At 42.1% G+C, this 3,121-nt stretch overlaps 1 pseudogene; it reads left to right on the forward strand.

Moving 5' to 3' along the window:
• Window positions 1-1,654: 1,654 nt before the first annotated feature.
• On the forward strand, window positions 1,655-2,543 carry LOC130846317 (craniofacial development protein 1-like; annotated as a pseudogene).
• Window positions 2,544-3,121: the final 578 nt, after the last annotated feature.

A 3,121-nucleotide genomic window follows, 5' to 3' on the forward strand; every position in this document is an offset into this window, starting at 1 on the left:
AAGACAGGTGTTTATTATCACCACTTCTATTCAACTTAGTACTGGAAGTCTTAGCCAGAGCAATTAAGCAAGAAAACTTATATGTATATAAAATCCCAAAGACTCCACCAGAAAACTCTTAGAACTAATAAACAAATTTAGTAAAGCTGCGGAATACAACATCAACCCACAAAAATCAGTTGCATTGGGGAAACCGGGGAGGGTTGGGGGGGAATGAATTGGGTGATTGGGATACCAAATTGTACACTCTAAATATATGCTGTTTATTGTCTGTTAACTGTATCTCAATAAAAGTTCTTAAAAAAAAAAAATCAGTTGCATTTCTATACACTAATAGCAAACTACCTAGAAAAAAATTAAAAAATAATCCCACTTACAACAGCCTCAAAAACAATAAAATACTTAGCAATAAATTTAACCAAGGAGCTGAAAGACCTATACACTGAAAACTATAAGACACTGATGAAAGAAATTGAAGATGACACAAATAAATAGAAAGATATCTCATATTCTTAGATTGGCATATTAATATTGCTAAAATGTCCATAAATACCCAAAGTGATCTGCAAATTCAATGCAATCACTGTCAAAATTCCAATTGCATTTTTTCACAGAAATAGAAAAAAATCCTAAAATTCATGTAAAACCACAAAAGACCTCAAATAGCCAGAGTAATTTTGAGAAAGAAAAACAAAGCTGGAGGCATCATGCTTCCTGATTTCAAACTATATTACTAAGCTATAGTAATCAAAACAGTATGGAACTGGCATGAAAATAGACACATAGACCAATGGAATAGATTATAGAGCCCAGAAATAAACCCATGCATACATGGTTAACTAATCTTTGAAAGGGGACCAAGAGCACAAAATGGGGAAAGGATAGTCTTTTCAAAAAGTGATGTTGAGGACTTCCTAGGTGGCGCAGTGGTAAAGAATCCGCCTGCCAAGGCAGGAGACATGGGTTCGAGCCCTGCTCTGGGAAGATTCCACATGCCACGGAGCAACTAAGCCCGTGCGCCATAAAAAAAAAAAGTGATGTTGAAAAAACTGGATAGCCACATGTACAAGAATGATACTGGGTGGCTTCCCAGGTGGCGCAGTGGTTAAGAATCTGCCTGCCAATGTAGGGGACACGGGTTCAAGCCCTGCTCCAAGCAGATCCCACATGCCATGGAGCAACTAAGCCCGTGTGTCACAACTACTGAGCCTGCTCTCTAGAGCCTGTGAGCCACAACTATTGAGCCCATGTGCCACAACTACTGAAGCCCAAGAGCCTAGAGCCTGACAAGAGAAGTGCAACAAGAGAAGCCACTGCAATGAGGAGCCCACGCACCACAATGAAGAGTAGCTCCCGCTTGCCACAACTAGAGAAAGCCTGTGTGCAGCAATGGAGACCCAATGCAGCCAATTAATTAATTAATTAATTATTTTTAAAAAAGAATGATACTGGACCCCTATTGCATACCACTCACAAAAATTCAAATTAAAAACTTAAATATGGGGCTTCCCTAGTGGCACAGTGGTTAAGAATCTGCCTACCGGTGGAGGCCACCCCAGCTGCAGCCACCCCTGCCACAGCTCTATGGGCTCTCCCTAGAGCTTCGCCGTTGGGGGCAACTACTGTGGCCCTGTCTGCCCCGCGAGGCAGCAACATGGAGGAATTCAACTCTGAAGACTTTTCCACCTCAGAGGAGGATGAGGACTACGTGCCACCAGGTGGAGAGTATAGTGAAGATGATGTAAAGTGAAGGAAGATGAAGTGGATGGTGAAGAGCAGACACAGAAAACCAAAGGGAAAAAAGGAAAGGCTCAGAGCATTCTGGCCAGGAAGAGAAAACAAGGTGGCCTCTCATTAGAAGAGGATGAGGAGGATGCCAACAAGGAATCTGGAGGAAGTAGCAGTGAGGAGGAAGATGCAGCTGCAGAAAAGGAAAAAGGCACTGAGTCAGAGGATGCAAGGAAAAAGAAGGAAGATGAACTATGGGCCAGCTTTGTCAATGACGTAGGACCAAAATCAAAAGTGCCTCTGAGTACACAAGTTAAAAGAGGAGAGGAGACTGAAGAGACAAGTTCAAGTAAATTGTTGGTCAAAACAGAAGAGCTAGAAAAACCTAAAAAAACAGAAAAAGTTAAAATCACCAAGGTGTTTGATTTTGCTGGTGAAGAAGTCAGGGTGACTAAGGAAGTGGATGCTACATCTAAGAAGCCAAATCCTTCTTCAAGCAAAATGAGAAAGAAAAACCCTAGGCTAATGTCCATTCAGCTCTGCCGTCACTTCCTGCTGGGTCACGGTTAAGAAGATCAGGTGACATGAATAACCTTTTGGGGAAAATTGGAGTCAAGAAGCAGAAGATGAGCGCCCTAGAGAAGTCCAAGCTGAACTGGGAGAGCTTCAAGGAGGAAGAGGGCATTGGTGAAGAACTAGCCCTCCACAATCTAGGGAAGGAGGGGAACATTGAAGAGAAAGCTTTCCTAGACTGAGTGGATCACAGGCAGTTTGAAATTGAGCAAGATCTCAGGCTGAGCAAAATGAAACCCTGATATGATGAGGAACCTACAGCAGCTTAATCGTGTCTACAACGTGAGCTTCTTGTGCATCTGTGAAATGTTTCCCGTGTTTCTCATCAACTGTTTCCCAGCAAGGTCTTTTTTTTCTACTTTGAATTTCTGCCTTTGTATCTTGATCTGATGTGATTCCATTCATTTTGCTTTTAATAGTTTGTCCTTTAGAAAATAAAAATTAAAAAGTACAAAAAAAAGAATCTGCCTGCCAATGCAGGGGACATGGGTTCAAACCCTGGTCTGGGAAGATCCAACATGCTGTGGAGCAACTAAGCCCATGCGCCACAACTACTGAGCCTGCCAGTTATTCTGCTTTTGATTCCTTCTAATGTATTTGTTTTATTTTATTTTTATAAATTTATTTACTTATTTATTTATTTATTGGCTATGTGGGGTCTTCATTGCTGTGTGCAGGCTTTCTCTAGTTGCGGCAAGTGTGGGGCTACTCTGGTGGTGCAGTGGTTAAGAATCTGCCTGCCAATGCAGGGGACACGGGTTTGATCCCTGGGCCAGGAAGGTCCCACATGCTGCGAAGCAACTAAGCTTGTGTGCTATGA

This window comes from Hippopotamus amphibius, chromosome 2 (assembly GCF_030028045.1).
Source record: "Hippopotamus amphibius kiboko isolate mHipAmp2 chromosome 2, mHipAmp2.hap2, whole genome shotgun sequence".
Taxonomy (NCBI): Eukaryota; Metazoa; Chordata; class Mammalia; order Artiodactyla; family Hippopotamidae; genus Hippopotamus; species Hippopotamus amphibius.